The sequence below is a fragment of the Squalius cephalus genome (assembly GCF_949319135.1).
Source record: "Squalius cephalus genome assembly, chromosome: 23".
NCBI classification, from domain to species: Eukaryota; Metazoa; Chordata; class Actinopteri; order Cypriniformes; family Leuciscidae; genus Squalius; species Squalius cephalus.
Window position 1 is genome coordinate 5,832,762 of NC_137144.1, and position 23,418 is coordinate 5,856,179.

At 40.3% G+C, this 23,418-nt stretch overlaps 1 long non-coding RNA gene across 1 annotated transcript; it reads right to left on the bottom strand.

Moving 5' to 3' along the window:
* Window positions 1-17,148: 17,148 nt before the first annotated feature.
* On the bottom strand, window positions 17,149-17,654 carry LOC307151914. Its single transcript, XR_013819947.1, has 3 exons — window positions 17,563-17,654; window positions 17,411-17,485; window positions 17,149-17,264 (listed from the first exon to the last, which is right to left on the bottom strand). It is a non-coding gene; the product is annotated as an uncharacterized lncRNA (long non-coding RNA).
* Window positions 17,655-23,418: the final 5,764 nt, after the last annotated feature.

Genomic DNA, 23,418 nt, shown 5'->3' on the forward strand with positions numbered 1-23,418 from the left:
TTTTTTTACTTCTTCAACAACCTACACATCACATCCACCCCTACTCACGGTGCACTCTAGCGCCCTCAGTGTTCACTAACAGTTATTAATAGGACACAACACCCTCTAGAAGTTCAGACTCCTCTACCTCACATATAAGGCTATTTGCACAAAGATTTGATTTGGCTGATTCCTGGAGGGACTCGCATCCAGCTCAAAGAGCATATACTTGGTGCAACAAGACACAGACCAGTCACTCGCGCATCGACTATTGGCTTATTTCAAAAGATTTGAAGGAAGTTAAAACAGATATTTTTCCTACGCCACTTTCAGATCACAAAACAATTCATTTAACTGTCCCTTTGTCTTCCTCCTCTAGTGCTAAGTCTTCATATTGGAAGCTTAACAGTACTATCCTCGAGCATAAAGAAGTGATTACCAAAGTTCATAATCTGATAAAACATTATTGGAGCAAAGCTTTAGCTGAAAAGATATTCTGTAATAACTGGGAGCTTCTGAAATATGAACTTGGTAAATCTTTTAGAAAATACTGCATTGAGTTAGCGAGGAGAAGAAGGGCTGAGGAGACAGAGGTAATAGAGAAGATTGCTTTTTTTACTTCCAAACCGATAGAGGCTTTCAGCGAATCTGATAAGACTGAACTAAATGACTGGCAGCATAGGTTGGATGAGATTTATAAGCGCAAAGCTGAAGGAGCATTTGTCCGGTCTCGCAAAAAGTGGCTTGAAGAAGGTGAGCAGAATTCGGCTTACTTTTTCAGACTAGAGAAACATCAATCCAACACTAATTCTATTCTAAAATTAAATATTAACGGGACAATTTCTAATGATCAGAGTACCATTGCGAAATATTGTGCAGATTTTTACAGTAAACTTTACTCTTCCAAGTATTGCCCTCAAGCTGCTTTTCCTTTTTTAATTCTGTAAATAATATCACCCAGCTGAGTGAGGCTGATAGTGAATTTTGTGACAGGGTAATTTCCCTGAATGAAGTTACAGATACTATAAAGTGTCTTAAGCTAAACAAGTCCCCCGGAACAGACGGCCTTACTGCCGAGCTTTATAAACAATTCTCTGACAGCTTAGCCCCATTTCTTTTGGAAGTCTTTAAGGAAAGCATTGATAGGGGTGCACTCCCTCCCACTTTATGTCAGGGACTAATCACCCTGATTCCGAAACCAAGAAAGGACCCCCTGCTCTTAGATAATTGGCGACCAATCTCTTTATTGAATAATGATTATAAGATACTAGCACTGATTCTTGCAAATAGAGTAAAACCTATTTTAGATACAGTCATTGATGAGAGTCAATCTGGTTTTATGCAGAATCGTCATATTTCTAACAACATAAGATTAATTTTAGATATAATAGATTACTCAGAACTTGTACAAGATGACAGTTTTATTCTTTTTCTCGATTTCTATAAGGCTTTTGACACCCTGGAACATGATTTTATTATTACGGCTTTGAATAAATTTGGCTTTGGTCAATCCTTTTGCAATGCAGTTCAGATGTTATATTCCAATAGTAATAGTTCTATAAAGCTTGCTAGCGGTACTTCCCCCAGATTTTCCCTGAAGAGTGGAGTGAGGCAGGGGTGCCCCCTATCAGTGTATTTATTTCTCCTTTCTGTACAACTCCTTAGTTCACACATCAAACTCAGTCTGTTAAAGAGCTTGGTCATTGCTAACAGAGAAATACTCATAAGCCAGCTTGCAGATGACACTGCTCTATTTCTCAGGGATGCATCTCAAGTATCGGTGGCATTCGACACTATCCAATCCTTTTCTAAAGCCTCCGGACTCTCCCTTAATCTAAATAAATGTGAACTTTTGCCTGTTAAAGCCTGCTTGGCGGCCTCAATTCATGGAATCCCTGTAAAAAAACTCTGTAACATACCTTGGTATTCAAATCGCTAAAAATGAGCAATCCAGATGCGCAATAAACTTCACTCCCATTATAGAAAAAACCCAAAAAATCCTTAATCACTGGCTCCAGAGAGACTTGTCTTTGAAGGGCAGAGTTCTGCTTTCAAAGGCTGAAGGAATCTCTCGTCTAACCTATACTGCTCAATCTTTACATGTTGATAACACTACTTGTAAATCAATTAACAAAATCTTACACAATTTTTTATGGAAGAATAAAACCCACTACCTATGAAAATCTGTCACTTTAAGTCCCTGTGACAAAGGTGGTTTTAATTTTATCGATTTTGGTGCACTTAATAACACCTTCAAAATAAACTGGATCAAAAACTACTTGAAAAACCCCACATCCATTTGGCATTTTATTTCTCATTTCGTATTCTCAAATTTAGGTGGCCTTAACTTCCTGCTGCTATGCAATTATAGCATTCCAAAAATACCACTGAAACTTTCTCATTTCCATCAACAGGTTCTTTTAGCATGGACATTGATTTACAAAAATAATTTCTCTCCACAAAGCTGTTTTATTTGGAATAACTGTAATATTGTCTATAAAAACAACACATTATTTTTGGATAATTGGTTTAGCAACGGAATTGTTTTGGTTAGTCAACTGTTCAAAGAAGATGGCTTATTCAATTACTCTGAATTTCTCAGGAGATATAATGTACCAATAACGCCTAGATAATTTTCTGTGGTATTTGATGCTATCCCGTCTGGTCTGTGCATGTTATTCAGGTGCTCCTACAGCTCTCCTCCCTTATCATTCATTCCTCCTGATGTGTGTCAGTCTTCTCTTGGTAAGGTTTGCTTTTCATCTGGTAAGCGTCTGAACTCCAAGATAAGATCTATGTTTCAGGATGCTCTAGTTTCTATCCCACCAGCCACGTTTTATTGGTCTAATTTTGTGGCTGATATTGAGTGGAAAAAAGTTTGGACTTTACCTCAAAAGTTCTTATTAACAAATAAAATGAAAGAGATTGCATTTAAACTGATACGCAAATTCTACCCTGCAAGACATTATCTATCAAAATTCAAGTCTAATATAAATGTTAACTGCTCTTTCTGCCTAGAGCAACCTGAAACATTTACCCACTTATTTTGGTCATGTGAATTCACTTACAAATTCTGGAGGGACTTCCAAAAGTTTATTGCTGATTTTGTATTTTCTGATTTTCACCTTTATTTTAAGAATGTTATTTTTGGTTTTCATCACTTTAATCACAAAGATGGTAATGCCTTTTATTTTATAAATCTGTTTTTATTTTTAGCAAAATTTCATATACACAAGAGCAAATTCACCAATAGAAAGCCTGAACTCTTTCTACTGAAGAAAGAACTTGAACAATATATGATGACTATCCCTTTGTCAAAAAACACAAAGGCTCTAAGGACTATTGACATCTGTAAATCCCTAAAACTGTTCACATGAAATACTCTCGTGTTTTTTTTTTTTTTTTTTTTTTTTTTTTTTCTGTTTTGCTTTGTTCTCGCTATATGTTATATCTGTATTTTGTTCTTAAATTTGTTGTCTGTATTTTGTAAGAATTTAATAAAGCTTTATTAAAAAAGAGAAAGAAAAAAAAAAAAAAAAAAAGCCGCTCTTGAGAAGCTGCGCTGGCTGAGTTCTCCGGCTACTCTCGAATCGCTCTCGCGGTACTTTGATGGCATACGTCACAGTCACGTGGTGTCGGCGCTGTATCAAGTCGGACAAAATTTCTAACCGGCATGCACTGCTTTAAGTCAGCCGCCGATCGGTCTGCGCAGAGCTGCATGAAGTCGAACAAGCCTATAGCCTCTCTCATCTACTACGCAATATCACAGTTTGACATGTCTGTCATTGGAAAGATCCACGTGGTGTCATGAATAATTAAGAGAAAGTGTCTTCTCATTGGATAAGAAAACTCAGTCTCATGAATAATTATGAAACACCGATGAGTCATAAAAGTACTATAGTGCTCTGCCACGTCACAGCCTGTGACGTGGACACGATGAAGATTTTAAACCCGGAAGATGAAAATAGTGGAAAAAAACCATAGACTGTAAAAAATATGGACAAAGCGTCTGTGACGTCACCCATAGACTTTCTGCAGAACGGGTTTGAAGCCGTTTATGGGGGGTATGGGCGGCGCCATCTTGGAAAATCTCGGGAAATCCTAACGCCGCCCACCTTCTGGCCAATCCATATATGGGTAAAAGGGCGGGCTTTGTGTGAGACTGGAACGATGTCATTTTCGCGTGAAAGCAACATAAACAACAATGGATGACATACAGCAGATCTTGTTCTTGCTTCTCGGCGTGTTTGTCACAAGAAGCCAAGCGCCGACATTAGGCGTTTCTCGATAGCAAGTACGCAAAGTTCGGACTTAATTGCCAAGTCCGACTCAGGAGAATGACTCCCAAGGACGCGAGTCCGGTTATTCTGCAGATGGAACAGCGCGCGTCACTCAGCTCGCTCTGCTACTCCGGTTATCTCTGTTTATATATTTTAGGCAACAATAAAACGAAATATGTTATAAAACACCACACTGCCTCTTTTCGTTTTAATTTAAAGAAATCTTAAACATTATAGCTACACAAATGTGGTTCAGGCAACGCGTATTGATTATATTCACTGCATATAACATATGGCCTATTTATAACAAAATTAAATACAAAACACAACCCTGCTCCGGTTATCTCTGTGTGTATATTTTAGGCAACAATAAAACGAAATATGTTATAAAACACCACACTGCCTCTTTTCGTTTTAATTTAAAGAAATCTTAAACATTATAGCCACACAAATGTGGTTCAGTCAACACGTATTGATTATATTCACTGCATATAACATTAGCCTATTTATAACAAAACGAAATATAAAACACAACCCTGCCTCTTTTCGATTTATATAATATAAAAATATTAAACATTTTAATATGGTCCAGGCAATGTGCATTTGTACTAAACAACAGATGTTGCAGTAAACAACATTACTGACCATCTTCGTTGTATTAAAATTTAAAATGACAAAACTCAACCCAGTCTCTTTTTGTTAAATTTCAGTTTTATCAATATTAGCCATTATAAAAGTATAATAAGTAAAAGGTACAAGAAGCTATACAAATAAAGCAAACAATTCAGTCAAACATACAAAGTCAGCGCTCTAGTCTAACCATGCAACGGTAAAGTTAAATAGCTTATAAAGTTATGAAATTTCACTTAACTTAGCCCTCAGCCAAAACGATTGGCCAGGGAACAAATTATAGATTCACGAGACCAAAAATCGCCCGTTAGATATACACAAGACGAATTATATCTGATGTTTAACCACTACAGAGACGCCAGAGTCAGCAGCAAACGTCAGAACGACTAGCCGAGGAAAGGCTGTTCCGGGCGGGGTACATGAGCGCCGAGCGCCCGGTGATCGCCTGAATCTCACAACCTGGATCAAATTTTCATAAATCTTTATAAATAAACCACAGATTTGAGCTTTAAACAACTACATTCTCGCCTGAAAAACTCTTAAAACTACATTTCATGATACAGAAACAATAGTATTATATTTCAACTGTATATTAAAAAATGGCGCTTCTTATGTTGTCATTTTCCTTGGCGCAGCCTATGCTCGTTATCAGCTGTCAATCAAGCTGTCAATCAAAGTTAACCACGCCCTTATTTGGCATACATTTTATATCTAAATACTATCTAAACTAACGAGTTAGAAAAAAATTCACCCCCCTCACAGTTGTCAGGCACTCGGAACCTATCGAAAAATACAATAAAAGTCCATGGGACCAACCTGTAAAAACACGAATTTATGCTGTGAAAACGGACATTTTAACATGGGGTCTATGGAGATTTGCTCCCTTTTGGGACCTCGCCCTAGCGGATTTTCGATGTATTGCAGTTTTTCGCACTTCCGGGTAGGCTTCATTTTTCAGATTAGAATGTTGCCGCTTGAAAAAAAAAAACCTCAAATTTAAAGGGGACCTATTATGCAAAATTCACTTTTGTATGGTGTTTGGACATAAATGTGTGTTGGCAGTGTGTGTACACAACCACCCTACAGTGATAAAAATCCACTCACTCCTTTTTTTTTAATCTCCATAAATCAAAAGCAGTCTCTCCAAACAACCCGTTTTCAGAATGTGGCTTTAGTGACATGACTAAAGCCACAGGCCCCGCCCCCGAGTGTTGACTGACATACCGTTATAACTTAGACCCGCCCTGATCGAGTTCACTGCGAGTTGTACACATCCGCCATTGCTGCAGCAATGCACTCACGAGAAGCGTCGAAGCATCTCCCAAGCGTTGAAGGTGTTGTAGCTGGATGTATTCATTCACATAGCTCTCTTTATTTACTCTTGAAATCTGCTAGCCAGTGAAGACGAGGTGGATTCATTTTGTTTTCAAAGAAAATCCTCCCTCAACTCAACAGAAATGTATGTAAGTTACTTATGCACTTCTTATACTGTTTACTCAGCTCTAACAGTGATTTTCTGAAGAAAAACTGATGCTTCATCTTTTGTGTGACATACAGTAAACTTTATTAAACTCATCAGTATATTTTGTGTCATCATTCAGACAATTCAGATCGTCAGACGGAGTCCTACAGCAGGCTTGCATTAATGGTGTATACAAGCAATGCCAAATAGGTTATAATCGTAATTAAACTAAACTATACCTTTTCCAACTCCATACAGCATATATTCTCTGACTCTGTAGGCATTTTTATGGTAGAAATGAACACCATTACTGTGACTGTCTGTTTTATTATTATCATCTTCCCTGTTATGGCTCTGATCGCGCCTGCTTAGGCTCCGCCCCATGTCCCGTGAACCAGCAGCTCATTAGCATTTAAAGGAGAAGCACTAAAACAGTGCGTTTTTCACAGACCCAAAAAATGATTTAAATGTGCTGTAAATAAAATTTTGTTGGGTATTTTGAGCTAAAACTTCACATACACACTCTGGGGACATCAGAGACTTATTTTACATCTTGTGAAAAGGGGCATAATAGGTCCCCTTTAACTATTTTCCCCCTACTATTAAATCTAACAGATGCTAACATTGTCTTCAATGGTGTTCAACACACAAACCTCTGTTAAAATCTCAGAAAATTTGGTTTAGGGTTTCATGACCCTTTAAAATAAATAACTGTCACTGATGAAACCCTCTAACAAAAAAAAATATTTTCTTTTTGAAATATATTTTTTAAACAGTATGTATTTTTCTGCTCACCCTCATCATGAAGGTTAGCTGTTGCTTTTTCACAGCCTGTCTGTCACCCCCTGCTGGACTCACTTTCTAATGGGCAGAACTCAGACGAGAATTATATAATGCCTTTTTTATTTTATATTACACATTTCTTTCATTCGCAGAGCCCAGAGAAGCTTTAGGGACATTCAACAAATCCTGAAAGCAAATCTAACCAATTCAAATTTATATTCAAATTGTGCAACATCATTCGTGTGCTGCAAATGAAATAAGCAAACACATCATTCAGCCAATCCTATAGAGTAATATCATGGGAAGTACACTAGAATAATGTTGGGCAAACTACTTCCGCAAGTAGGACTCAATCATTCACTTATCTATGAATGATCACAACATCTGCAAAATATTGCAGTCACTTTTTCCTATCATAGTCCTCAAAGAAGTCAAACTGGAAGAATAAATGTTCACGGTACTTCACGGACTTCTTGGGCAAAACTGGACCTCAAAGGACAGGCCTCCTGTCATCCACAAGACAATACCATTACAAACTAATCCAAGTGGCTGTAAAACCTTAGCAGAATCTAAAAGAAAGATGAGTTCACAAACCAAATCATGAAACCCATTCCAAAAGACAATTTTATTTTTACACAGAATCTTGACTCATGTCAAGTTAAATAGACAGGGGCTAAAACAATAGATCCCACAGCATCATGCTAGCTGAAGGTGTTGTTCACAGAACCAGACCCCACAGCATCATCTTGGCTGAAGGTGGCGTTCACAGAACCGGACCCCTCATAATAGTCCTGGCTGAAGGTGGCGTTCACAGAACCAGACCCCACAGCATCATCTTGGCTGAAGGTGGCATTGACAGAACCGGACCCCTCAGCATCGTCCTGGCTGAAGGTGGCATTGACAGAACCGGACCCCTCTGCATCGTCCTGGCTGAAGGTGGCGTTGACAGAACTAGACCCCTCAGAATAGTCTAGGCTGAAGGTGGCATTGACAGAACCGGACCCCTCTGCATCGTCCTGGCTGAAGGTGGCGTTCACAGAACCAGACCCCACAGCATCGTCTTGGCTGAAGGTGGCATTGACAGAACCGGACCCCTCAGCATCGTCCTGGCTGAAGGTGGCATTGACAGAACCGGACCCCTCAGCATCGTCCTGGCTGAAGGTGGCATTGACAGAACCGGACCCCTCCGCATCGTCCTGGCTGAAGGTGGCATTGACAGAACCGGACCCCTCAGCATCATCCTGGCTGAAGGTGGCATTGACAGAACCGGACCCCTCAGCATCATCCTGGCTGAAGGTGGCATTGACAGAACCGGACCCCTCAGCATCATCCTGGCTGAAGGTGGCATTGACAGAACCAGACCCCTCAGCATCGTCCTGGCTGAAGGTGGCATTGACAGAACCGGACCCCACAGCATCGTCCTGGCTGAAGGTGGAATTCACAGAACCGGACCCCTCATAATAGTCCTGGCTGAAGGTGGCGTTCACAGAACCAGACCCCACAGCATCATCTTGGCTGAAGGTGGCATTGACAGAACCGGACCCCTCAGCATCATCCTGGCTGAAGGTGGCATTGACAGAACCGGACCCCTCAGCATCATCCTGGCTGAAGGTGGCATTGACAGAACCGGACCCCTCTGCATCGTCCTGGCTGAAGGTAGCGTTTACAGAACCAGACCCCACAGCATCATCTTGGCTGAAGGTGGCATTGACAGAACCGGACCCCTCAGCATCGTCCTGGCTGAAGGTGGAATTCACAGAACCGGACCCCTCATAATAGTCCTGGCTGAAGGTGGCGTTCACAGAACCAGACCCCACAGCATCATCTTGGCTGAAGGTGGCATTGACAGAACCGGACCCCTCAGCATCGTCCTGGCTGAAGGTGGCATTGACAGAACCGGACCCCTCAGCATCATCCTGGCTGAAGGTGGCATTGACAGAACCGGATCCCTCTGCATCGTCCTGGCTGAAGGTGGCGTTGACAGAACTAGACCCCTCAGAATAGTCTAGGCTGAAGGTGGCATTGACAGAACCGGACCCCACAGCATCATCTTGGCTGAAGGTGGCGTTCACAGAACCAGACCCCACAGCATCGTCTTGGCTGAAGGTGGCATTGACAGAACCGGACCCCTCAGCATCGTCCTGGCTGAAGGTGGCATTGACAGAACCGGACCCCTCAGCATCATCCTGGCTGAAGGTGGCATTGACCGAACCGGACCCCTCCGCATCGTCCTGGCTGAAGGTGGCATTGACAGAACCGGACCCCTCAGCATCATCCTGGCTGAAGGTGGCATTGACAGAACCGGACCCCTCAGCATCGTCCTGGCTGAAGGTGGCATTGACAGAACCGGACCCCTCTGCATCGTCCTGGCTGAAGGTAGCGTTCACAGAAGCCGACCCCTCAGGGCTAGAAGTGTCCTGCAGTTGGACAGAGCTAGAATTGTCTGGAGATAGGGAGAAAGAGATAAGGTTTTTTGCTAATAACAAAAACAACAACCATGTAAATGGGTTAGTATAAACTCATTATCTTAGTACAAGAGTATATATATTATGAAGCAAAAAAGGTCTACAAACCTTTTTCTCCAACTACTCTCCCAACATCACTCAAGGATAAATCTAAGGATCCATCTTCGACTAAGCAGCTGAATTCTGAGAAACACATTTGACATTTTTTTTTTTTTTAAACAGACAAGTAAACTTACTAAAAGCAAACAAAAATTAAACTCACCATGCCATAGTAACTGGTAATAAAGAACTACCAAAACAGTAATTTTAATCAAACCCATTTTATAACACAAACTGAGCCACTAAGAAAACCAATTCAACTGCACAGGCTAAAGTCTCAACCAGGTCTTTTAAAGCCAAACAGAAAACCATTTGTACCACCTGGATGACTCGTTAACTCATTATTGGTCAAATCTGCTAACTAATGAGATCAATAATTAATTAATCACCCACCATACTAGCTGATTTTAGGCTTGTTCGACTTCATACAGCGCTGCTTCTCCAGAGTGGCTGCAAGAGCTCTGATGACGACACAGCTGTTTCACGATTGGCCGGATTCACCGCATGACAACAATCACATGTATTTAGTGTTTATTCGAACACCTTCAGTTCCACTAATGCTCACAAATCTGTTTTTTAGAACAGTAAAAGCTCTTTTCATGTAGTCGTGATGTTATACATGCTCCTACTGAGCCAAATAATGAGAAAGAACCAAATTGCTTACCAAAGCTGTGCAGATGACACTCAGATTTACTTAGCCCTATAGCCTAACAACTTCAGCCCCATTGACTCTCTGTGCCAATCCATTGATGAAGTTAACAGTTGGATGTGCCAAAACTTTCTTCAGTAAAACAAAGTCATTGTGTTTGAAAACAAAGATGAAGTTCTCAAAATGGGGTCAAACTAAGGGTCAAACAACTAAAAATCAAGTCAGGAATCTCAGTGTGATTCTGGAGTCAGACCTTAGTTTCAGTAGTCATGTCAAAGCAATAACTAAATCGGCATACTGTCATCTCAAAAATATTGCAAGAATTAGATGCTTTGTTTCCAGACAAGACTTAGAGAAACTTGCGCATGCTTTCATCACCAGCAGGGTGGATTATTGTAATGGACTCCTCACTGGCCTTCCCAAAAAGACCAGAAGACAGTTGCAGCTCATACAGAACGCTGCCGCCAGGATTCTGAGCAGAACCAGAAAATATGAACATATCACACCAGTCCTCAGGTCTTTACACTGGCTCCCATTCACATTTAGAATTGATTTTTAAAGTATTAATACTGGTATTTAAATCACTCAATGGCCTATGACTTCAATACATTGCAGATATGCTCACTGAATATAAACCGATCACTCAGATCATTAGGATCACATCAGCTAGAAATACCAAGGGTTCACTCTAAGCATGGCGAGTCTGCTTTTAGCTATTATGCCAGTGCAGCTGGAACCAGCTTCCAGAGGAGATCAGATGTGCTCCTACAGTAGTCACATTCAAATCCAGACTCAAAACACATCTGTTTAGCTATGCATTTACTGAATGAGTACTATGCCACTGTATTTTATTTTTGCATCCTACTTTTGATTCTAAACTGAACTCAAATTGCACTGAGAATCAGGTAAGAGACGAACATGAATTACTCTTAAATGTTAATTGGGAAATTGAGAGATGAAACAATGTTGAGGACCCGGTGATGATGTTCGAGTCTGTGTTAGAGTAGTGAGTTTAATGTGAAAGTCGAGGACTGTGTATAATCTTTTTACTCTTTTAATTTATTTTATAACTGTATCATCTTTATATCTCTTTTAATTCCTTTCATAACTGTCTTAATTTTCCTTGATTTTATTTTGTGATTATTTTAATTCCTTTCTGTGTAAAGCACATAAAATTACCATAGTGTACAAAATGTGCTATATAAATAAACTAGCCTTGCCTAAATGATCTGTGAAGTTCTTCATCAGCTTTGAAGAAGGATGAAAACAGCAAAGAAATCAGCCACGAACAGCATGCTGCTCTATCAAATAATGCAACAAATTACAAATAACTTTTTTTTTTTTTTTGTTTTTTTTAAATGTGTAAGTGGCCACTGTAGGCCTCTAGAGGTAATTCATTCACAGTCAGGTCATTCACGTGACTGGGTTTGAGGCTGTGAGCCCAGGAACCTCTATAGCCGATCAACAGTTTGCTCTCGCCTGATTTCTTTCGTCTCAGAAGCTCAGGGGTCAGTTAACTGGTTGTGGAATCCTGGTAGCCTGGAAAATTAGACCTAAATCTGAAAGATTAATGGTCTGGCATTGACTAATGAAAATCGGTCAGCTGGAGGGGCAGCACCAAGCATGCATTTGAAAATCTCATTACACGCAATTGGATAACATACGACTAATCACAACAAGCCCCATACGCTTAGCTACCAGCTGAGCTAACTAGTAGATTTAGACTCTTACCGTATCCGGTCGGCAAAGGAAGGTTTCGAGTGCCGTCTTTTGTTCCTCTTTTAGATAAAAAGCCAAGTCTAACTCGTTAATTGTAGCGTTTCAAACAACTGGGGCTCGTTCTTCGTACGTTGCTTAAAACATCCGAGATCAAATGAGACATCCAAGATGATATCATCGTGCTAACCATGATCCGGCTAATTAGGTTCTTCGAACACACTTGCCGTATATGATTAGTATAGCTGGATTGAGTTATCTGAGATAATTGCGCGTTCATGCGCTGGTTAAAAGGGGATATGTATCGATAGTAGAAACATTGATCAGCAGCGCTGCTATTGGCTGCTCAGCGTGGCCAAAGAGCGCGCTCAGTTGTTCTCCTCAGCAGAGCAAGAACTAATAGTCGAAGTTTATTCGGAATTTTAACGTTTAATCAAAACGCCAGGGAACACCTCAAAGTCTGCAAAAGCCAGGAGAGAGGGCTGGCAAAAAGTAGCAGACAATTTAAATCCGTTAGAAGTGGCCATGTTAGATGTTTTATCACTTATTAGCCTATATATTTGTATTTTAATAATTGCATAATTACTTTGTTCATTGTAATGTCAGAGTCACCACACTAGAACATGGGAACAAATAAAAGTGAAGTACAAAAATATTCTACATAATGTTAATTTTTAGTTATATTATAGTCTCTTTTATAAAAGGCACTGTTAAATAAATGGTTGTCTGTTTATAAAAGCAACCAAGAAAAAAGAAAAGATCTTAGTAGCCTACACTGTAAAATAATTTTTGCTGCATTAAATTAAGGCCGTATAGTCATTTCAACTGTTAAATCTTGAGTAATGATGAATTGCTTTGAGTTGTGAAAGTGAAAACTGATAAACTTATGTTAATGTAAAAATATTTTGCCATGAGTTATTGATCACATTTTTCCTGAGTGTAGTTCATTGTAATGACATTGTGTTTTCCTCTTTTGTGCACTTTTACATAATACACCAACACTTGTATCTGTTTCCAAGAAAGTGGTGGCTGAAATATGTGCAGTAAGTGGACATTTTCTAACTTTCCAAAGGAAAGAAACTATAAGACTTTGTAATGTCCATTTGTTTCCATTGCACTGGACAGTGAATAAACCCTCTCAGATAACTGTCATATGGAGGAACTAGCCTACCTGCAAGTGCATAAATAACTTTTACATAAATTACTTAATTTATACTTGTATGCTTTATGGCTTAATATAAGTTGCAAGATTCCACATCTACAGAAAGGCCTACAGAAGAGTCTGCACACACAGAGGAGACATAGGCCTACAGCTGGGCAGTGTATAGACAACTTTTCCTTTTTATTTGTTGCATGAGGCATATGTCTAATATCTGTTGTTGCAGGCACTTGGCCACTGGCTTTTCTGTACAAAGAACAATTAAAATAAAACTCAAGGAACTAAGCATATTTGTCTTTTATTAAACATTTAATGAAAAGTTTTTTTTTTTTTTTTTGGCAATGTTGTGTAATATGGCACATGCAACAATGTCACAGGCCCTGTCAGGTGTGCAACCCTCAGACTTTTCAGACACTGAAATCTTCCCTTTAGTTAGCCAAAGTTCTTTTCATTGTGTGCCCTTGTCCTGGCTAGAGCTGCATTGTAACTGGTTTGGGTCAGGGAATGGGGTCATAAAACACCTGTCTGCAGGAACATGTCATAATCACCTATGAAAAAATGCAGTTCTGTTAGGATCAGCATAAGTGTATGTAATACATTGAGCTTGATATTTAATTGTGGAACTTTCCTTACCACTTTTAAATAATGTGCATAAATGTGAATCTCTGAAAATTCTTAAGTCATGCACAGATCCTGGCCATTTTGCTTTCACATTTGTGATATGGAAGATTTTAGTCAAATGCCTTTTTTATTTGATATAATCTGGAATATTAAGAATCACAATAGTAACTGGGCTGCACATTTACATTGTGAACCCCCTTTCTGTTCACATAATCCCCTTCATTGAGGCCTTGATGGCAGCCTAGTCTAAGGTACCAATCACGTTAAAGGGATACTCGACTTTAAAATGAAAATTCTGTAATCATATACTAACCCCTCATGTTGTTTCAATCCTTTATGAATTTCTTTCTTCTGCGGAACAGGAAGGAAGATATTTAGAAGAATATCAGTAACCAGACAGTTTCTGGTATCATTGACTTCCATAGTATATTTTTTTCCTACTATGGAAGTCAATGAAACCAGAAACTGTCTGGTTACTGACATTCTTCTAAATATCTTCCTTCCTGTTCAGCAGAAGAAGGAAATTCATACAGGTTTGAAACAACATGAGGGTGAGTATATGATGACAGAATTTTAATTTTAAAGTGGAGTATCCCTTTAAGCCTGAGTGACATATAGGCTACTGTAATCGGCATGGTCATGATTGCATGATCCTCATTAAAAACTTTGATAGCCTAAAAAAACCCTGCTTTAAAAAAAAAAAATGTTTTACAACATTGGGTCTTAAGTGGCTTGGAAATGCCACAAAAAAACCTGAAACTGTTTTTTAAACCTAAAAGTGCCAGGTAAACTCCGAATGACACGACAGACAGCACTTTCCATCAAGTTTTTCGCATCTCCAATAATGTAAAGGAAAGAGCCACTTGCAAATAATCTTAGGGCAATGCAAACAGTTTGTGCTGTAGTTAAAGCCCGACTCTGACAAGTCGAAAATAAATGTGCGTTTCCAACAAATTAATAATGTAAACGACAATCTCACAAGTCACGAGAAAAAATATATAGCCTATCTCAGAAAGTGCACTATCGCACTGCGCTGGACTTCCCGTATCAGCTCCACTTATGAAGCCGGGATCTAATCCTGTTAACATGAAATAAACCTGCTCCCGAGTTGCTATGACAGCAAGTCCAGGATGAGCGTTGAACAACCAAACAATCCAAGATCATGCCAAATCACCAACAATCAAATCCAGCTAAGGGAGTTAGCGACGTACGAAGAACGGACCCCAGAGGAGCTTTAGGGACATTCAACAAATCCTGAAAGCAAAACTAACCAATTCAAATTTATATTCCAATTGTGCAACTTAATTTGTGTGCTGCAAATGAAATAAGCAAACACATCGTTCAGCCAATCCTATAGAGTAATATCGTGGGAAGTACACTAGAATAATGTTGGGCAAACTACTTCCGCAAGTATGACTCAATCATTCACTTATCTATGAATGATAACAATATCTGCAAACCATTGCAGTCACTTTCCTATCATAGTCCTCAAAGAAGGCAAACTGGAAGAATAAAAGGTTACGGTACTTGACAGACTTCTTGGGCAAAACTGGACCTCAAAAGACAGGCCTCCTGTCATCCACAAGACTATAAAGCCATCACAAACTAATCCAAGTGGCTGTAAAACCTTAGCAAAATCTAAAAGAAAGATGAGTTGACAATCAAACCATGAAACCCATTCCAAAAGACAATTTTATTGTTACACAAAATCTCGACTCATGTCAAGTTAAATAGACAGGGGCTAAAACAATAGATCCCACAGCATCATGCTAGCTGAAGGTGGTGTTCACAGAACCAGACCCCACAGCATCGTCCTGGCTGAAGGTGGCGTTGACAGAACCGGACCCCACCGCATCGTCCTGGCTGAAGGTGGCGTTCACAGAACCAGACCCCACCGCATCGTCCTGGCTGAAGGTGGCGTTCACAGAACCAGACCCCACAGCATCATCTTGGCTGAAGGTGGCATTGACAGAACCGGACCCCTCAGAATAGTCTAGGCTGAAGGTGTCATTGACAGAACCGGACCCCTCTGCATCATCCTGGCTGAAGGTGGCATTGACGGAACCGGACCCCTCTGCATCGTCCTGGCTGAAGGTGGCATTAACAGAACCGGACCCCTCCGCATCGTCCTGGCTGAAGGTGGTATTGACAGAACCGGACCCCTCTGCATCATCTTGGCTGAAGGTGGCATTGACAGAACCAGACCCCTCTGCATCGTCCTGGCTGAAGGTGGCGTTGACAGAACCAGACCCCTCAGAATAGTCCTGGCTGAAGGTGGCATTGACAGAACCAGACCCCTCTGCATCGTCCTGGCTGAAGGTGGCGTTCACAGAACCGGACCCCTCTGCATCGTCTTGGCTGAAGGTGGCATTGACAGAACCAGACCCCTCTGCATCATCCTGGCTGAAGGTGGCGTTCACAGAACCGGACCCCTCTGCATCGTCCTGGCTGAAGGTGGCGTTGACAGAACCAGACCCCTCTGCATCGTCCTGGCTGAAGGTGGCGTTCACAGAACCGGACCCCTCTGCATCGTCCTGGCTGAAGGTGGCGTTCACAGAACCGGACCCCTCTGCATCGTCCTGGCTGAAGGTGGCGTTCACAGAACCGGACCCCTCTGCATCGTCCTGGCTGAAGGTGGCGTTCACAGAACCGGACCCCTCTGCATCGTCCTGGCTGAAGGTGGCGTTGACAGAACCGGACCCCTCTGCATCGTCCTGGCTGAAGGTGGCGTTCACAGAACCGGACCCCTCTGCATCGTCCTGGCTGAAGGTGGCGTTCACAGAACCGGACCCCTCTGCATCGTCCTGGCTGAAGGTGGCGTTCACAGAACCGGACCCCTCTGCATCGTCCTGGCTGAAGGTGGCGTTGACAGAACCGGACCCCTCTGCATCGTCCTGGCTGAAGGTGGCGTTGACAGAACCAGACCCCTCTGCATCATCCTGGCTGAAGGTGGCGTTCACAGAACCGGACCCCTCTGCATCGTCCTGGCTGAAGGTGGCGTTGACAGAACCAGACCCCTCTGCATCGTCCTGGCTGAAGGTGGCGTTCACAGAACCGGACCCCTCTGCATCGTCCTGGCTGAAGGTGGCATTCACAGAACCGGACCCCTCTGCATCGTCCTGGCTGAAGGTGGCGTTCACAGAACCGGACCCCTCTGCATCGTCCTGGCTGAAGGTGGCATTCACAGAACCGAACCCCTCTGCATCGTCCTGGCTGAAGGTGGCATTCACAGAACCGAACCCCTCTGCATCGTCCTGGCTGAAGGTGGCATTGACAGAACCGAACCCCTCTGCATCGTCCTGGCTGAAGGTGGCATTGACAGAACCGGACCCCTCTGCATCATCCTGGCTGAAGGTAGCGTTCACAGAAGCCGACCCCTCAGGGCTAGAAGTGTCCTGCAGTTGGACAGAGCTAGAATTGTCTGGAGATAGGGAGAAAGAGAAATTACGTTTTTTGGGTTTTTTTTTTTTTTGCTAACAGCAAAAACAACAACCATGTAAATGGGTTAGTATAAACTCAATCTCGTAGTAAAAGAGTATAATTATGAAGCAAAGAAGTTCTACAAACCTTTGTCTCCAACTACTCTCCCAACATCACTCAAGGATAAATCTAAGGATCCATCTTCGACTAAGCAGCTGAATTCTGAGAAACACATTTGACTTTTTTTTTTTTTAAACAGACAAGTAAACTTACTAAAAGCAAACAAAAATTAAACTCACCATGCCATAGTAACTGGTGATAAAGAACTACCAAAACAATAATTTTAATCGAACCCATTTTATAACACAAACTGAGCCACTAAGAAAACCAATTCAACTGCACAGGCTAAAGTCTCAACCAGGTCTTTTAAAGCCAAACAGAAAACCATTTGTACCACCTGGATGACTCGTTAACTCATTATTGGTCAAATCTGCAAACTAATGAGATCAATAATTAATTAATCACCCACCATACTAGCTGATTTTAGGCTTGTTCGACTTCATACAGCGCTGCTTCTCCAGAGTGGCTGCAAGAGCTCTGATGACGACACAGCTGTTTCACGATTGGCCGGATTCACCGCATGACAACAATCACATGTATTTAGTGTTTATTCGAACGCCTTCAGTTCCACTAATGCTCACAAATCTGTTTTTTATTACAGTAAAAGCTCTTTTCATGTAGTCGTGATGTTATATTGTGTCATGTTTATCAAAATAAAACTGAATAAAAAATCAATCAGATGAAGGTCTCTCAGGAGACAAGAAGCGAAACTAACATTGCATTCGGATGGTTCTTGATGCCTTCCAACCATGTGTCCTCCGAAGGCAGCATTTATCATTTTTCGGACGCAGCCACCGTTTCGAAGCACCAGAAACACCAAGCGCTAGCGACACCTATGGGTCGAGACTATATAACTGTCACAAGAACAGTTCAAATATGTATAACATCTTTTACAAACCGAAGCAAATTAGCTTCTGGTTTGGCCAGAAAATTAACATCTCAACTGAACAGCTCTTTAGTATGAGTTTGTATTTGTTAGCAAGGTTTTTGAGAAAGCAGGAAGAGCAGCTTTTGGTTTATATATTGCAATTTCCTCCTCTTCACCAGAGGTTTTCTTTTACTCTTCTTACCATTAATGGCATTTTCAGTCTTTCACTGCTCCGCTGGACAACTGACCTCAGATTGAAAGTGTTTAAACGTTTTTCCTGCCGTCAAACATCACTGAACACTTGCTGCGCTCTTTGCAAAGCTGATGGTGGAAGGGCCGGGAAAGACCATGTCAAGATGTATAGTGAAAAAATGACTTATATTTTGTTTAGTTCCCTCCTAAACCAATTACGTCATTTCAGAAGACTTGAATTAAACAACTGGGGTATGAATTACATTATTGCAGTGCAATGTTTCAACATTCCTTGCATTGTATGGACTGTTTTTAAAAATCTTGACTCGATTTCCTTTAAGACATTTAAACAATGTAAATTCCTTCTAACTAGTCACGTGATTTTGAGTAAAAGGTGAAGAGCCTGAAAAACAATCTCCCCAGTGTATTTCAGGAATGTTCACAGAGATATCGACATGATATCTCCCTCGACAGGCTCTCGACCTCCATGTTTATCATTCCAGCACTGGAGAAGCTCATATGGCTAACTGGTTTCATAAACAATATGTGAGAATAACACAAAGTTGCAAACTCATCATATAGAAAATTCAAATAGTATTAGTGTCATAAGTGTCATAGTGTCATATCTTACTTAAGGTGGGTTTGACGTCCCGTCCAAGAAGCCACTATCAATTGCCTCAAACATTTTTATTAAAGAGTCCCAAGTTGCTCTTTGCATGAATGTTTTATTAGCATATTTATATGTCAATGAATGCATAAAATGGCAAGGTTACATGTTAACTTCTTTACTATTGTTTCACCTCATATCTCTAAGCATTTAGTAAGCAGACCAAATTCCACATTTTTAATCCACAAGTCTAGACTATTAAATCATGAGACAGACTGGTTATATTATACCCTCGTTCCCTATTTGTTCCCTTTTTTGTTAGAACAGGCACAGTACATTTAAAGAATTTGGATTGCAATAAACACTTTTAAGAACACCCACACACACAAGCACACACAAAGAGAAAATTTTAAGAATGATCAGACTTTCCATTTTTCTTAAAACACTTCACTTTCCCGGCAGCTTTGAGTTTGTTTTCTTTGCCCTGAGGTCACGTGGATAGAAGTGAATAGAGCGTAAATTCTAATCTGTCTGAATCTTTACAATCTGTGGCTAGTTTTCAACACATTGAACACAAAATCTGTCACATAATCAAACCTTCAGACTGAGGCTCTAGAATGTTGTCAGGCTTGTTTCCAATTTGTCACTTTTGGGAAATGCTTACATTAAAGCTAAAAACAAGTAATCAGTTTACCTCTATGTATTATTAGTCCTGTACATTAGTTCTCTCACACACAATCTATATAATCAGACAAGTTAAATAATTTCTTCATTTAATTAAATTGTTTTCAGTTTACTTTTTGGACTGAACTGTGTTAGTACGGATAACACTGCCTTTATGATGTTTAACATTCATAATGACACTACCCAGCGAGCAAAAAGTCGTCCAGAAGACGTCTAAAAGACATCATTCTTAGACATCCAGAAGACGTCCTCACAGGAGCCAGAATGAAAGTTTTTTTTACGTCTTTTCTGGACATTGTATAGACGTCAATTAAAGACGTGCTACAGACGTCATTCTTAGACATCCAGAAGACGTCCTCACAGGAGCCAGAATGAAAGTTTTTTTTACGTCTTTTCTGGACATTGTATAGACGTCAATTACAGACGTGCTACAGACTTCATTCTTAGACATCCAGAAGACGTCCTCACAGGAGCCAGAATGAAAGTTTTTTTTACGTCTTTTCTGGACATTGTATAGACGTCAATTAAAGACGTGCTACAGACGTCATTCTTAGACATCCAGAAGACGTCCTCACAGGAGCCAGAATGAAAGTTTTTTTTACGTCTTTTCTGGACATTGTATAGACGTCAATTACAGACGTGCTAAAGACGTCATTCTTAGACATCCAGAAGACGTCCTCACAGGAGCCAGAATGAAAGTTTTTTTACGTCTTTTCTGGACATTGTATAGACGTCAATTAAAGACGTGCTAAAGACGTCATTCTTAGACATCCAGAAGACGTCCTCAAAGACGCCATTCTTAGACATCCAGAAGACGTCCTCACAGGAGCCAGAATGAAAGTTTTTTTTACGTCTTTTCTGGACATTGTATAGACGTCAATTAAAGACGTGCTAAAGACGTCATTCTTAGACATCCAGAAGACGTCCTCACAGGAGCCAGAATGAAAGTTTTTTTTACGTCTTTTCTGGACATTGTATAGACGTCAATTAAAGACGTGCTAAAGACGTCATTCTTAGACATCCAGAAGACGTCCTCAAAGACGCCATTCTTAGACATCCAGAAGACGTCCTCACAGGATCCAGAATGAAAGTTTTTTTTACGTCTTTTCTGGACATTGTATAGATGTCAAGTAAAGACGTGCTACAGACGTAATTGTTAGACATCTAAAGGCAGCAAGAATAAAAGTTGTATTAGACGTGTTTTCTGTAGTAGAAATGTCAAAGACTGTTAAAGACCCATACTGACATGGAAATCCCATATGTGCATTTTGCAAGGATCCAACTTTAAAAAATATTTACAAAACAGTGGCAGTGAGTGAGCTAGTTCTCACTGAGAAAAACCCAGTTACTCATTGTTAATGGTTGTCGTGTCATGAAACTGCAGACACACAGACCATAGACCTAAACAAGATTTTAAAGAATATTGATAATACTGAATATTCAATTGAATAACTGTGTAGTGTATATAATTGCATTTGTATATCTTAACAATATAACTGTAATAAACTGCTTACCATTTTCCTGTAAACCAAACTAATCACTCCAAGAAATCAACTATTTAAATCTCAAAATATATTTTTATTACTATTTTGTTCTGCTGGACCAAAACTTAACAGCCGGAAGAATAAAGTATACATTAACACAATCAAACTTAAAAACCAGAACAGTTAAGTTGTAAATTAACACATTTTCCCTTTAAATAATCTATAAAATGTTGTTAAAACAATATAGGCTATAATATAACAATTAACAAAATATGGCTGCTATAAGGTTCACAAGCTTCATTTATAGCAGCAAGCAGTTTCAGATGATCGGCTGCAGACTTTATTTGGGCCTCTGTTGCAGCTGGGTCCCATTTCATGACAGCAGCTACAATCAAAGCAAAAAAATCAACATGTAAAATAAATAAATACAAATGCCACTGTTGTGGTTTAGCTTATAGCAGAGATACATAGTTGAAAATTTGAGTACTCGAATCAATTAAATGAAATAAATCACAAATCAAGTAAAATTACATCAAGCCTGATATAAGGCATTCCACACACACACACACACACACACACACACACATATAGGGGCCATTTACAACTTCATGCGATTTTGGTGATCGGATAGCTATACGATCTTGAAAAGACCAGGTGTAAATGCCCTCTGAAACGCATTCGTGACGCATTTGAATCTGATTGCTCAAACCACTTCAGGAGGAGGTCTGGGCCGCATTCCAGAAGATTCTGGACAAGTGTAAATGCATCTGGTTGTTGAAACCACATATCATATGTAAATTTTACTCCTCCCAAAAACGCTCTAAAATAAAGGTGTGAGAGCGTGTTATAGGCTATATGTCATGTTATAGCCAGTTATGATGACGCTACTGCCGCATCGCCGCTGACCATCTAACGTTATTCATCAAGCCAACCTGCAAACTAGCGGAAATCAAAGTGAAAGTAAGCCCCCGATGCTTAACACAGTTATCATCTTTAAAAGTAAAGAAATGAAATGATATTACCAGGGCTGTTGCGCTCTCTCCTATTGCGGTCTTTGATTTAGAAATTTTAAAGGAGAACTCCGGTCAATTTTAACATTGAGGCCACAGTAGTCGATTGTCGAGTTCACGCGCGTGATCATAGGTACTAAACCTATGCCCGTGAACTCGACAATCGATTACTGTGGACTTCGACCGAAAACAGGATGTAAATACAGGTATGAGCGCTGACTGAATTAACATCATTTTTATTCATATCTTTCACATCTACTGCAGTCAGATTAACCCGTGTTCACTCTGAAGGAATCACTCACATTAGCTGTGCACTTGTAATGACACATCAAGGATGTTAAGAGGCTAAAAGCAGGTTTAAAGGTCCCGTTCTTTGTGATCCCATGTTTCAAACTTTAGTTAGTGTGTAATGTTGTTGTTAGAGTATAAATAATATCTGTAAAATTATAAAGCTCAAAGTTCAATGCCAAGCGAGATATTTTATTTAACAGAAGTTGACTACAACGAACGGCTCGATTGGACTACACCCCACTACTTCCTTCTTTAGTGACATCACCAGAACCGTGTTTTGACTAACCTCCGCCCACAGGAACACAGGCGTATTGATGGCGAAATGTCAACAGACGGTTGATGTTTATCTATAATCGGATACCGCAAAAGTTTAATTCGAAGTTGTTAGTTTGCTCTGTCCATTTCACCACGGACTGTTTTTCTAACCTGGGATAATATCAAGCAGGCTTCTCTCAGCGTTTCATACTGACGAAGGGGGCAATTTCAACTATATTCCAGCAAGCGGTAAGAACAAGTAGTGATTTAATATGGAAGTAGCGATCAACTTCACATCGTTTCTCTTAGTAGGATGAAAATAATCTTACTTAAACTGTGATTAATATACAGAAAGCGATCAAAGAACAATCCCTTTCCAATCGCCCAAGCTGTCAATCACACAGCGCGAGTTTATCTGGACACTTGCCAAAACTCGTTATGAAATCAATGACGCTGTTACACTGCACAACGAAGCGCTTACTGTATTTATATACCTCATGTTTGCATTGGTGAAATCATTAGTGAGAGTGCAGAAAGTGATAAGATCTTTTTTCACACGATCAACAGGCTGTCATCTGCTCAATATGCTCATCACTGCAACCTTTTATGTGATTGAAATAGATCTAAATACTTAAAAAACTTCT